This window comes from Micropterus dolomieu, linkage group LG01 (assembly GCF_021292245.1).
Source record: "Micropterus dolomieu isolate WLL.071019.BEF.003 ecotype Adirondacks linkage group LG01, ASM2129224v1, whole genome shotgun sequence".
In the NCBI taxonomy this organism is placed as follows: domain Eukaryota; kingdom Metazoa; phylum Chordata; class Actinopteri; order Centrarchiformes; family Centrarchidae; genus Micropterus; species Micropterus dolomieu.
Genome location: NC_060150.1, coordinates 35,234,498 through 35,248,302, shown reverse-complemented (window position 1 = coordinate 35,248,302; position 13,805 = coordinate 35,234,498). Strand labels below are relative to the sequence as shown.

At 40.9% G+C, this 13,805-nt stretch overlaps 1 protein-coding gene across 10 annotated transcripts in view; it reads left to right on the top strand.

Moving 5' to 3' along the window:
• Positions 1 to 3,771: 3,771 nt before the first annotated feature.
• The window catches only part of sulf1 (sulfatase 1), a 123,603-nt gene continuing 113,569 nt past the window's right edge, over positions 3,772 to 13,805 (top strand). For 2 of the 10 annotated variants that reach the window (XM_046066799.1, XM_046066791.1), the window contains exon 1: positions 3,772 to 3,911. The gene's annotated coding sequence lies outside the window, so the exon portion shown is untranslated. The remainder of the gene's footprint in view (positions 3,912 to 13,805) is intronic. The other 8 variants (XM_046066782.1, XM_046066721.1, XM_046066764.1 and 5 more) reach the window with 7 other exon arrangements.

Here is a 13,805-nt window from a genome sequence, read left to right as displayed (position 1 = left end):
GGTCTGAGGATCTCATCTCGGTACCTAATGGCAGTCAGGCTACCTCTGGCGAGCACATGGAAGGCTGTGCGGCCCCCCAAAGAAATGCCACCCCACACCATTACTGACCCACCGCCAAACCGGTCATGCTGGAGGATGTTGCAGGCAGCAGAACGTTCTCCACGGCATCTCCAGACTCTGTCACGTCTGTCACATGTGCTCAGTGTGAACCTGCTTTCATCTGTGAAGAGCACAGAGTGCCAGTGGCAAATTTGCCAATCTTGGTGTTCTCTGGCAAATGCCAAACGTCCAGCACGGTGTTGGCTGTAAGTACAACTCCCACCTGTGGACGTTGGGCCCTCATACCACCCTCATGGAGTCTGTTTCTGACCGTTTGAGCAGACACATGCACATTTGTGGCCTGCTGGAGGTCATTTTGCAGGGCTCTGGCAGTGCTCCTCCTGCTCCTCCTTGCACAAAGGCGGTGGTAGTGGTCCTGCTGCTGGGTTGTTGCCCTCCTACGGCCTCCTCCACGTCTCCTGATGTACTGGCCTGTCTCCTGGTAGCGCCTCCATGCTCTGGACACTACGCTGACAAACACAGCAAACCTTCTTGCCACAGCTCGCATTGATGTGCTATCCTGGATGAGCTGCACTACCTGAGCCACTTGTGTGGGTTGTAGACTCCGTCTCATGCTGCCACTAGAGTGAAAGCACCGCCAGCATTCAAAACATCAGCCAGGAAGCATAGGAACTGAGAAGTGGTCTGTGGTCACCACCTGCAGAACCACTCCTTTATTGGGGGTGTCTTGCTAATTGCCTATAATTTCCACTTCTCCACGTCTATTCCATTTGCACAACAGCATGTGAAATTGATTGTCAATCAGTGTTGCTTCCTAAGTGGACAGTTTGATTTCACAGGAGTGTGATTGACTTGGAGTGTTGAAGTGTTCCCTTTATTTTTTTGAGCAGTGTATATAATATGTGTGTGTGTATATGTAACTAAGCTACTTTAGCCATGTTGATGTAGCTTAGATTGCTACATTTCCCTGGGGCGTAGCTTCTGTGTAGTGAAGCTTAATTTAATGTAGAATAGCTAGTAGCTTAGCTCACTAAATTTTCCAAGTAGCTTGCCCAACACTGCCAACTTTGCAGTCTGTCTCTCGGGATGTGGTCAACAAACTACTCCAGTCTCATTTCATCGAGGTGGATTCCTGTAAAAAGGATGTGTGAGAAGACTAATCACTTAAAACCCCATCCTGTAAAACATGGTATGTGGATTAATGAATTTCAAACGGGATGTGGTTTTGAGTTGAAGATCTGTGAAAGAATTTGAGTACATGGCATAATCAAGTCACAGTGGTGCCTTGATATAATCTTTATATCACTATAAACAATATTTTCCTGTCAGAAAAAGGGGAATTACATTTACATTACATTTTATATTCCATTTTCACTTTGTTGGAGAGAAGTTTGATTGAGAGTGTGATTGCCATGTGTTCTTGTTCCGCAGATCACCAGCGCACCAACTCCGTTTACACTATCAATATTTTCTCTCTGTTCATACGTCTTTCATTTGTTATGTCAGCAAAATATCAAGGCATGAGGGGATCTGGAGTAAGGCAAGACAGTTTGAGAGATGAAGACTTAAATTACTACCGCAGATGTCACACAAAGACGGTGCTCTGATGCACACACCCCCCTCTGTGTATCTATGAATGCCTCAGTGTGTCTTTTAATGATGAAATGGTGGGACCATTACTGATGCCTCGTCTCTCTTGTATAGTATCATATTTCAGATTGTAGCCAAATGAATTCCTAGTGATTATTCCAAAGATGATTGTTCATTTTATGCTGCTCACATATAATCATTAAGCTCAAACTACATATATCATCTTATTGAGAATCAGAGAGATCAAGTTTCATAAGATTAATACCATCTCTCTGGAGTATAAAAACCTCCAATATCTTCTTAAAGTATGTTTACGGGGCCACCCAGGAATAGCAGCAGAGATTACTGTACTTACTGGGAGATCCAGACCACCATCAGTGGTCAGCAGACTGACCCAGGTCTTAATTTACAACTAAACAGACTGGGATTTATCCTGACATACAGCACAAATAAATCTGTGGTGGGAGAGAGGTATGCTTTGAAGGCATATAAAGTCTGTATCATTCGTTGCTTGAAATAAAAAGCCAATGTGTCTAGACAATTTTCTGTCAATACATTTCTCTGATTATATATATATACTATTAAGAGAAAGCAATCTGAATAAATAGCTAGTTCTTCAAGGTAAACTACCACTTCACTACCCTGCAGAACCAACCGTGGTTGGCCGCTTTTCATGGTGATTTAAAACATAATCATCAATCTGGATTTTGTTTTCTGTTCTCATTGATTTGAACAGCCTGTTCTCATAGAGCTAATGAAATCAGCCTTCTCTGTTCTTCAGCTGTCTTTAAGTCTGTCATCAACATGCAAGTGTTGCTCTGTTTTGTTATTTAAAGCCAAGGTAGAAGTAGCTCACACTTGGTTTTACAACGTGTGTAGTCATTCATAACTTTTACTGCATCTCTGAATGTTTAACATAAGTCTGCCATTGTTTGCTGAGCAGATCCTTAGTTCACAACTTGTTGTCAGCGCAGACTTGTTCATGTTCACAGCCAGTGTTCTGCTCCACTGGAATGATGGGTGTACTATTACCCCAATCTTAAGCATGTATTTTGTTAACCCCACAGCACTTGGGGAGCTGATGATGAATAAGAAACATCAGTGGGAAACAAAAGCTGGCTGTTGATTTCAGCCCTATACATTATGATTAAAATGACCATGATTGACAACAAAAGTTGCTTGACTGTGTGCATTACACATAAGAGAAAGTGCAGCCATGTCTGCACTTTCAAAGCTTCATGGGATTTGTTGTTGATTGTTAGCAAAATAATAATTTTCTTAATCACTACTTGGTCAAATTGTGCCACTATTAGAACAAATGGTTTAAATTATGTGTATTCAAATAATATTTCTGAATATCTGAGCATGGTTAGTTTTACAGCTGTTTATTTGACAATGTTCTGAAAAAATACATTTCTGGTTCCAGGCCCGGGGGTCATCTAACCAGCCACTACACCAAAATCACAGCATAGCAAAGCACTGTTTTGGTAGCTGATCTGCAGAATGTGTATTTATGTATGTACTTGCACCTTTTTTTTTTTTTTTTGAAATACTTCACATGTCAGTCATATTATGTCTCATATAACTCCTCCTCACTCTCCTTCTGGTTCATGAGGATGATGTGATTATCATCATTCTGCAGCTGCAGGAACAACTTTCAAGTCCATGGTGTGAACAGGTTGGTTGATAAAATTTCCGGATGTTTTGATGACATTTCCAGATTTTAAAAAGACAATCCAACCAGAAGGGAAAATATTCCACCTGCTGCACAATAAAGAAGAATTGAAACAAGTGTACAAAGTTGCAACTCTGTTTCTTAAACCAAGAGCAGGAAATGTTGCTTGAAAAATATGTATTATAATAACTATAAGAAGATGGCTGCTCTTCTTCTTCCAGTTATGACGGGCTTTAAGCAGTGACGGCGTTCAGTTAAAATTAAATATATCACTTCTGCCGGCTACCCAACAAGTTGAGTTAACCGATTACATACCTGCGGCCCACCAGGTGCTTTGTTCCACCGGTAAGTGTTGTCTTAACGACCCTTCATAATTTAGATTGTGATTTAATTTGTTGGAAGAACGAGTATCTGACTCTGCAAGTCAAATGCACGGCCCAACACACTGTCATCTCAATGCGTCATAACTGACGCTTTCAGACAGCGTGACAAAGCGTAAGCATTTTACGCTAGAGGTTCAGCGTCCATATGAAAGGCCCCCGTTTACTACTTTGCAGTATGTTTCAAGATAAAGTGCATTTTTAAGGTAAGATAGGTTAAGCTAACTTTGAGTTCTGTTGTTTGTTAAAGGGTTTGCTGTTTCAACATGTTATTGTTGTTATTTTCTCCACAAGGGACATTTAGCCTTCACTCATGTTGTTGTATACTGTTTGAGGAGCTCGGCTTTTTCTGTATTGCTAAATAGCAATACTATTTGTTGCTCAATAATATATGGAGCAACAAAAATCAGCACTGGGACTTTGCAGATTTTGTAGCTGTGTAGTAGTTTTATGAATCCATCCCTCTAACATGTAGGCTGCATGTAAAGTGAAAATATAATGTAAATGTAAAATTACTATAGGTTTTTGTGTTTTATTTGAGTAGCATGTAAGTTTGTTTTAAGTGTTAGGAACACATCTTAAATCCATTCCACATCCAAGTATGAATTGTTTAAACCACAGGCAGCAGAATGAAAATAGTCCTCCTCGACCATCCTTACCCCAACATTGTAAACCAGAAGATATCCATCATTGTTGTGTGGATAGTTGAGGCTGTTAGGTTTGGCAGGACTTGTGTTGAAGGACATACTGTCTGGATTAAACAAGTGTTGTGTTTTTTCTAGCTGAATAGTTTTCCTAACATTACAGCTGTTTGCTGTGGCCCATTTATTGGCCAAACGTTTTACAACTACACATGATATGTAAATACAGACATTAGTTTATTTAGTGTTTTTTCCATAAAGATCACTGTGTCAGTCTCTCTCTCTCTTTTTTTTTAATGATAAATGACATGGAAATGGCTTGGTGTGTTGTCTTTTAAAAGAAAAAGATCACTACTGGGATTAGCAAATGCTTGCCATGATCCTTTGGAACCACATGAAATACAAGATGTTCCAAAGAGTTGTTCGAAAAATCCAGAAGGATTATATACTGCATGGATAAACAGAAATCCTGTTGTGATCTCTGGCTGATTGTGAGGCTTTTCTGTCAAATCTCTGTAAAAGTCACAGGAGGCCCCGGAGGCTTGAGCATACTCCTGCTTTAAGGTTCATTTGTGAGACCTCTGTGAGTGAGAACGGTAGTCTGAGCTGTCTTGTCTGTATCTCCCTTTTCTTCCTGACAGACTAATTCATGGTTCTTCTCCCTGACCATAATGTGGTCAGTGTCTCGGACGCTTGGGGGATCTTTTCTGTATTGCACATTGGCAGGGCTTGTGGTGGGTGAGGCTTAGACCTAGGTCAGATGACTCATCCAAACTCATGCTCGTCTCTGAATCTTTGTGCTCGTATTTGTCTTATTATTGTTTCAAACGCGAGGTTCTAATCTCGGAAATGTTTGTGTTTTACTTGAGTGGATGTGTTTTAGTCCTGTCTGGAGTGGAATTGAAACAAAATGTTGTGGCAGGGACATGAGGGCACTGTGAACCCAGTCATATCTATTGTCAAACTGCTTTGTCTCCAACATCCAGCTCTATCTCCCTCAAGGTACTATGGAACACCTCCACTGCTGCAGTTGTTCTTGGATTTTGTTTCACCATCAGAGCTGATGGTTTCACTATCCTGTACTCCAAAAGCGCCAAAGATCCCTCCGGAACTTTTGTGTTTTCATTAACATATAAAGTTTCAGTGAATTTATTGAGTCTGCACATGGCTTTTTACTCAAGCTGTGATTTATTATACAATCTCCTGCCGCTTTATTCTAATTGGCTGCCAGCATACTTCTTTGTGCTTTCACAAATTCATCAAAGCCTTCTGCCAGAGGCTGCTGGTGGACAACTGGGTAAGATGTGTCTGTGGAGCCTTAATCCTTTGCCTCACCTTTTTTTATAGATTCACGCTCATTTACTCTGTGTAGCAAATGTATCTATATTTTTTGTTGTCTTGCCCAAATATTAAGTAGAAGTAGCACATGATTACACTACGTTCTGCCTACAATGCAGCGTTGTGCTTTATAACAAATGCTAGATCGTTTACCCATCATTGTAGTTTAATGAAATGGTGGAATGACCTTCTCTAGCTACACGGAGAGTGTTACATTTGTGCGTTTTATCTACAAGGAAATCCTGTGAAAATTACTCATTATACCTTTTGTAGCCTCCTTAACTTTACGGTCAGTAGTTACCACACACCGACTAGCAGGCCACTGCTTAAAAGTCCCCAGGGTTGTTTCCAAGTTAGGAAATACTGCCTTTTCATATTGTGCACCCTCAACATGGAACTCCTTACAAAAGATTTTTAGGGTACCGGTCCCTGGATGCACATGTCCTTAAAGAGGAGTGTAGATGTTTCCCATAGACTCTTTAAGTGTATGTATAGGTGTCTTGGAAGACGTTTAAATGTATTGTCATGTGTGTCAATGTAACTTTTAAATGCTGTTTTGCTGCCTTTCTTGTCCAAGTCTCCCTTGAAAAAGAGATTTTATCTTATTCATGGTTAAATAAAGGTTAAAGAAAAGAAAAGGGGGGAAAAATGGGGTCGGCCCTATGTTCCCCAGATTGATATGGCACATAATGGGAACATGACAAATGGTGCTACGTTCCCAGGGTCATATGTTCCCCAGATCTAGGGTTAGGGGGTTAGTACCGTGAGAACATGGATAGGCTCCCGAAAACCTCTTCATAGCTGATTTCTTTTGCAATAGTTATTATCTTAATCCAGATGCTGTATAGTCCATGTGTTTACTCATCTGTGAGATTCGCCATGACCAATCAAACATGATCAGAGGACACTAAACCAACATCAGTTCTCCCACCAGATGCTAATTGGATTCATATTCTAGTAAAAGCACTGTCATGTTACTGTGTTTCTTTTGTTGAAGCGGAGATTAATATGTGTGGGATGTTTAGATGGAGAGACTACGCAAGAAATGTTGATAAATCGTCAGATCTAAATGATACCATGGCCTTGTAAATGATGAGGAACATTTGTGGTTTGGTTATGTCTGCCCTTGGCACTATTAAAAAAAAACAAAACAAAAAAACAACATTGACTTCGAAGTGATCTTTGAAACCTTTAATGATTTAAAAAGTGTTTCTAACAAAATACTGTTTGCCTTTTTTCCTTTCCTTCCTTTCTTACTGTAATGAATTCCTAAGTTCTAGATAACCCATTGCTCTTAACCTCCCGTTACAGAAACTGCATAAGCGGTAGAAATAATATTGAATCATTTGATTTGGCAATAAAGGCCCTTCTGTAGTGTCCATGTTACTTCATCAGGGCTCCAAGGGACAGCGTGCAGGAAAAGGGTGGAGAAGGATTGAATGATGATGCTGTTACTGGCCAGTCGGGAGAGGAGGAGCTGTGTGATCGGCTCTGTTCAATAACCTCAAGTGGATGTCTGACCACAGAGGGCCAGAAAATGTCTGTACTAATGCCAGAAGAAGGTTGATGGCTTTAAGCTGCTTGACACCTGCTGCTCCTCTGTTTTCTCTCATTCCCTCTGTTCTCTCCTCTTATGTGTCGTGTCCTTTAGTTGGCAAGAGGTGTATGAGTGGCCTTTAGTTGCCTTTCCTTTTGCACATACTTGTCATCGGCATTAGCTTCAGTCAGTTGATGATGGCCTCTGGCTTGTAGGTCATAGCAAGGAAACTGGCTAAGGACAGATTAATTGTCACAGTGCGTGTAGCATTGGAAGTGTTTGGTTCTCTTATTTCCCAATCACCAAGATGACGCTGTTTCCCCTCATCAAAGACCAACGCTGCCAAGAGTCTGATCTCAATTTCCCAGCATTGCAGTGCGAGGTGGAATTTTTCAGGGGTCATGATACATTAGTTTCAGCTTGGTTGAACTGGAGCACGATGGACAGACATTAACAAGTCACATTTGTTGTTTTGAGGGAGTTTGTCATGCTTAAGATGTTAAGAGTATCAATATACAAAAGTCCCTGCACTTTTTACAGCAGAGCTAGGAGGACATTGTGTCTGTGAGTCATATGTGTTTTGCTCTGGCTGTACAAAATGCTTTCCATTTTTCTGGGTTTCCATTTTATGATTTTTTTTTTTTTTTTTCAACAAAGAATGACTGGATGTCTAAACCAGCTGTCCCAGATTTTTTTTTTTCACTATATACACCCTAAGGACCGCTTAAACCTCCCTTTTTATTGAGCACCATTTCAATCAAAAGTCTGTAAATGTAGTGTTTGTCTAAATTGACCTCCTGGAACCTCAGCAGGTAGTTTGAACCACGGGAATAGGGTTGACTCAAAAGAAAATGTTGTTAGAAGGTTACACAGCAGGTAGGCTACCTCAACCGCCTGCTTTGGAACAATTTTTCAGCCTCATTGTTTACAAGTACAAGGGACCAAAAAGATCTAGAGAAGTGGGCGGAAAAATGGTACTGTCTTGTAAAAGTCTGTAACCCACAAGTGTGAGTCTATAGAACATGTAGGGTAGGCATGCAGGCAGATTTAATAGTACATGATCTCACTGGTGTCAGCGCAAGAGTGAACATGAAAATAAAATTGATTTATTGGATAAGAGGGAAACACCGCTTTTTGGTATCCAAAGCAACTTTGTGCTAAATGGGTAGAAACATCACCACTACTATACAGAATGTATATGACATGGGTTGTGAGCTTTTATAGAGAGCATATCCACTAGTCTTACTTGAAGTCCGATATTTATGAATTGAGAGGTCTGCTTGCTTTCATTTAGGGCCTTTTGAAAATCTCTCTCTCAAACCAATGCTTTACAGTGATCCATTCATTTGAAACCTCGTAAGTTTACATTAACAACCTAAAAGAGGCAGTTATCAAATCATTCAGTTCTGGACCTAGTACGGTTATGATTTCATTTAAATTTTTTTTTTACAGCCGATGACTTCTGTGTACTGTTCTGTTCTCTCTCGTCCTCTGTCTCTTTCATAATCTCTGTGGGGCAAAATCTGCCTGTAAAATCCCTCTTTAAATTGCTTTTGATATTTATGTCACACTTTGGCTCATCTCAAAAAGGGGGCCAGCGAATGAATGAAGAGGAATCATTGATAACCCGAACAATTTTAATGTTCCTCCATGATGTCAGAGAATGTTTAGCTCATGGTTGGACTTAGCACGCTGAAGTTTGAGAGTCTTTCAAGTCTAGGCCAAACAATGAAGGGTTTGGGGGCTGATACTAGCTTCTCAGATACATTTCCATAAAGCTGAGAGGTGCTCGGGACTTGCCAACAGTTTTGAGGGAGAAAAGAGAGAAGAGCAACTAGAGAAAAGAGGAGAAGGTTGTTGAAAATTTATCTTGCCAGCAGCTGTGGTCGTTTTTTTTGTTTTTTTGCCTCTGATCAAACAGGCAGTGAAGAAGTGTGAGGAGGTTGAACTGTGCCAGATCTCCACAAGAGGGCACAGATGATGTTGCTGAAGGAGGCTACCTAAATCTCCTCCTGGAGTGTTTCTAATGCCTTGTTGGTAGGACTCTTTATGTTAGCCCCTGTTCATGGCTCTGGCCGTTAATCTCCTGGTATAAATCACATGTCTAGTTTGTGCTAAAAGAATCTGTGGTTAGAGAATGTTCTGTAATAACAGCTCAATGTCCACTTAAACGCAACTTAAACTTTGGCATTTAACAGGTTTGGAAAGATACAAGTTATCTTATTTTATTTATTTTTTTTGCCTCTGTTTTGGGTGTGAAATTTAAGGGTGAACCGTCCTTTCAGGAGGCTACAATGTAAAGGGTACAGAGTGAGGTTACAAAATACTAAGAACAGAGGTAAACATTTTATGGATTAAATTATTAGCCTAATTGATTAATCAAGCAAATAGCTGTCAGATTAATCAATAATTGAAAATCATCATTTGTTCCCACTAAGTGTCAAAGTTAACCTGAAGGGACTTACTTTAGTATATTTTTAAGCACTCACATCATACTGGCTTTCAACGTAGCTTTATAGGTTGACAAAAAACAAACTCTTAAGGTAAAGATGCATACTTTACTGGTTAATTTGGTCCAAGTTTCTTGGATGGTTGTTAAGATGCTCAGCTAAGGAAAAGTATTTCAGCAGTTGGTTACTCTGGCTTGCCAATTCTTGTAGCTCATTAGTTAGGTAGTACAGTTTTGGGTCCTTCCTAGTCAGATTTACCACGTCTTTCTGTCTCTGCTTTGCTGAGCAGGTTGTGAAGCAGGACTATGAAGTGATCATAGTGGTCTCACCTGCGCTTTTAGTGCTGGATGTCAGACGCTGACGCAGAAGAGCAGTCGGGGTTTGATTTACAGGAACATGTGGTCTGGGCTGCTGTTTGTCCTTGCAGTTGGTGTGCTATTACAGAGCCTTTGACTCTCTAGATGGCCCCATATGGCGCAAAAAGGCATTTGAAGTTGTCTTACTGTGTCTGGAGTTTTGCTTGGAATGAAAAGAGGATAGAGTTTAAACCCAGGCTTGTTCCTCGTTGACGTCATCGTTCAAGCTAAAGTTGGTGCTTTTGAATTTATATGTCCTTTAAATAACCTTAAACCATATACTGATCCCTATGTTTTTTCATTGCAGCATGATGTTAAAATTGATTATTGTACTTGTGTCATCACTTTGCCGTCATTTCTGCAGTTTATCTAGACATGTTATTCTCTTGGGAGGCAAAAACCCTTCTTTACATGAAAAATGTAGTATAGTTAGAAACCTTAATTCTGCATGTGCTATACTATTAGCCTCTTTTTCCCCATAAACCTAATTGATACCTACGGCTAGTGGTCAAGTGTAAACAGGCAGGCAGCTGGAGAGACAGCGATGTGTCATGGATATAACAGCCACCCAGCCCATAATGTAGCGCAGTTTGGATTGTTCACTCCCTCTTCTGTGGCTGTCAGGGGCGAACAGAGGCGAGGAGACGACCGCACAAAAGAAATATTTGTCCAATCTGTCCAAGCAAACTCCCCAATTGAGGACTGAACTTTCCCATCGCACTGCTCTGTGTCTGTGTGACATGTAATTGAAAGAGGAATGATGCTTTGAACTGAGACGGAGGCAGCCTTTGCATTTAAACGGTGTAATGACCACTGACAAATTACGCACCTGTTCCATAAAATTTTGACCTGGTCAACATTCAACATGTGAAAATATATATTTAGGTTTTACAATAATAAAGTCAAATTTAGACTAAACAATAGCTTGGCGGCATTTTCAAAGCTCCTTTTTGCTTCGTAAAAAAAAAAAAATTTAAGTCACGAGGAATATTGAAGATGAAAAGAGATTGGGTTAAGACCACTCTTTCTTGCATTAATGTTTTATCTGCAGAACTTAAATATGTTATTTTAAGAGTTTTTAACCTTTTTTAAAATAAGCCAAGTGTTTATGTCTGGACAATGATTACCATATGCACACATCAAATGTATTCTCATTGCGCCATAGTTAAAGGTCCGGTGGGCTCATCTGTTCAGAAAATGGGGTTTCCTCCTGTCAGTATCTCCGGGCTTTGCTACCCGCATCACAAAGAGCCAGGAAGTCTTGCTATGTGTGCGACTACTAAAACGTTTATCTCTCTCAATTCATGAGAGGGTGTTGGGTCTGCTGTCAAGAACCCTAGGGGTGTGTGTGTGTGTGTGTGTGTGTGTGTGTGTGTGTGTGTGTGGGGACTCAAACAATTCACCAGTGTGAAGTGAAAAGCGTTGCCAGGGTGGTGAAAGCAAGCTGTTTGCTCATGTCCAGACCCGCAGAATGGATGAGGACAACAGATGGGATTTCTATCTGGTGGACTTTTCTTCTGACCTAGCCTCTCTGTGTTTGGAGAGACATGGAAACCTCAGCTAGAATGGATAGGCATCTTACTGAATGAGGGAAGACTTAGGGCTTTCACCCAACAGGGTCTGAATAGGATGCTGGAGACAGGCAGCGAAAGTTGTGTGTGCGGATGGGGGGGGGGTGAGATGAGGTCAATATAATGTGATTGGCCCATGCTGTCACCAATTGCTCTCCCTTTTTGACTTTGGGAATGGAAACATTTTTTAATTGTAATGATCTTACTGACCACGTGCATGTGTGTCCAGAGCATGTGCTAGATTGATATGAAATGGTGGTCTGTATTATAGTTGTCTAATGCAAGTCAGGCGCATCCTGGCCTTGCTCTCTGAGGCTCCATAGAGCTGTAGTACTATAAAACTTCAAAGCCTGGACTAAAGAAATCATCTGGGTTTGTTTCTCTCCAAGCAGACTACTTCTGCTTTTCTTTTGAGATCCATGGGGGGGATTCACAAAACAGCAGCACATTTTCAAAGAGAAACAAAGTGCCTCCAAGAAACAGTTTTTGGCTTAATGCAGAGGCCAACCTCAATACACCCTGAAGTTAATACCAATGTGCTGTAATAGGAGAGACAGCGCTGAAACTGATTCTCCATGACTGGTTGCCTGGTCTTTCCCACCATATGATGATTATATCTACGTTACCTTTGTACAACACATTGCGTTTAATAGGAAAAAGTAATTTCTCCCCCTGGTTTCCTTATTCACCAAAGTAATGCGCACGTCAACCTTTGTCATATAGTAGGTGTTTGTCTTTCACTTGTTGTCCAGCCTCATGCCTGGGACTAATTTGCTATTGGAGACCCTGCCAGAAGCTAAATTATCTAGACAGCATGGCTCCCAGGGTCACAGGGGCACAAAGGTCCCTCTTTCATGATAAGGTATCTGGTCCAGGAGAGGGAATATGGATTTGTGTGGTTGGCCTTTCAAAAATTGTCTTCAAAGGACCAACACATGCACAGGATGCACAGACATACAATCCCCTCAAAGTATTGGAACGGTAAGGCAAATTTCTTTTTGTTTGTTATTCACTGAAGACATTTGGATGAAAAGATGACTATGAGACAAGAGTTTAGGTTTCAGCTTTCATTTCCTGGTATTCACATCTAGATGTGTTAAACAACTTGGGACATATCACCGTTTGTATTAGACCACAGCAATGTTGAGTGAGCAAAAGTAATGGAACAAATAATATTAAAGTAAGTAACATTTAATATTTGGCATAACCCTTGCTTGCAATAACTGCCTCAAGCCTGCGACCCATCGACATCACCAAACTGTTGCATGGTTTATTTGTGATGCTATTCCAGGCTTTTACCGCAGCTTCTTTCAGTTCTTGTTTGTTTCGGGGTGTTTCTCCTGTCAGTCTCCTCTTAAGGAGGTGAAATGCATGCTCTACTGGGTTAAGGTCAGGTGATTGACTTGGCCAGTCTAAAACCTTCCACTTTTTTTCCCCCTGTTGAAGTCCTTTTGTTTTGTTGGCAGTGTGCTTTGGGTCATTTTCTGCTGCATGATAAACTTCCTCCCGATTAGTTTCAATGCATTTCTCCGTAAATTTGCTGACAAAGTTTGTCCACTTCTGAATTCATTCTGCTGCTACCATCAGCAGTTACATCATCAATAAATATTAATGAGCCTGTTCCAGAAGCAGCCATGCACGCCCAAGCCATGACATTACCTCCACCATGCTTCACAGATGAGCTTGTATGCTTTGGATCATAAGCAGTTCCTTTCTTTCTCCACACTTTGGCCTTTCCATCACTTTGGTAAAGGTGTCATCAGTCCAAAAAATTGTGTTGCAGAACTTTTGCGGCTCATCTGCAAATTTCAATCTGGCCTTCCAATTCTTCCTGCTGATGAGTGGTTTGCATCTTGTGGTGTGGCCTCTATATTTCTGCTCTCTGAGTCTTCTTCGAACAGTGGATTGTGATACCTTCACCCCTGCACTGTGGAGGTCGCTGGTGATGTCACTTACTGATGTTTTGGGGGTTTTCTTCCCAGCTCTCACGATATTTCTGTCATCAGCTTCTGTTGTTTTCCTTGGCTGACCTGTTCGACGTCTGTTGCTCAGTACATCAGTAGTTTCTTTCTTTTTCAGGACATTCCAAATTGTTGTGCTTGCTATGCCCAATGTTTGTCCAATGGCTCTGGTCGATTTTTCCTTCTTTTCTCAGCTTGACAATGGCTTGCTTTTCTCCCATAGACAGCTCTCTGATCTTCATGTTG